Here is a 1,058-nt window from a genome sequence, read left to right on the forward strand (position 1 = left end):
ATGTTTTTCATTATCATTAATATATAAATAAGTTTTTATGTGTTTATTAATTTACTTTTTTATCCGTTAAATATGTTTAAATATGAAAATAGAAAAATTAGTTATAATGATAAGTGATTTATAACTCAATTAGAAAGTCTTGGAACTAGAAATTTCTTTATATAATAAAAGATTTTTAAAAAAATTCTGTGTATCAAAAAGAGAAAATACTTTGGTCCTGAAATTATATTCGAATCTCAATTTAGTTTCAATTGTCTCAAATTAGTCTCTAAACTTTTTAAATTTTAATCACGTTAGTCCCTACAATAGTTTTCGTCACAGAGTTAATTAAAAAATTTAGAGATTAAATTGACGCAATTAAAATTTCAAGGACTAAGGACCAGATTGAGTAAACTTCTTAAATAAGTTCTTTTAAAAAACAGAACTTAAAATATAAGAACTTTTATTAATAGCAACTTTTAAATAAGTTATTTTGTATTTGAAAAGTTATTATAGAAATACTTATTTTAAAGTTGTATATTAAATAGGAGTGATAAAATAGCTTTTGAAAATAAGAAAAATCAAATTTTTTAACTTCTTCAAAAGTTCTTAAATAACGTTTTGAAAAGTTAAAGACATATCTAAAAAATTTTACCAAACACTATTAATATAACTTTTTATAAGTCAAAAACTAAAAACAAAAAAAAAAAAACTTTTAAAATTTTTCAAACGAACCCTAAATTAAAATTCAAATATAACTTTAGACACTAAACTAAATATTTTATCCAACACTTTTTATACTCCCATCTTATATAGTATCAAAGGATAGAAGTATCAATTTCACTTATATCATCGGTTACAAATAATGATTTTGTTAAACATATCCATATATGAGTGCGTTTTAAGAAAATGATAATTTCATTCTATTTTTAATAATGTCATTTCACATATGATATTTTTATATTATATATTTGTATAAATTTATAGAAAAAAAAAACGTTATTATCAAAATAGAATTGACAATATCTATTTTTTGTTTTCTAAATGCATTAAAGTTAATAGATCCTTTTTTTAATGAA

This window comes from Arachis ipaensis, chromosome B03 (assembly GCF_000816755.2).
Source record: "Arachis ipaensis cultivar K30076 chromosome B03, Araip1.1, whole genome shotgun sequence".
NCBI classification, from domain to species: domain Eukaryota; kingdom Viridiplantae; phylum Streptophyta; class Magnoliopsida; order Fabales; family Fabaceae; genus Arachis; species Arachis ipaensis.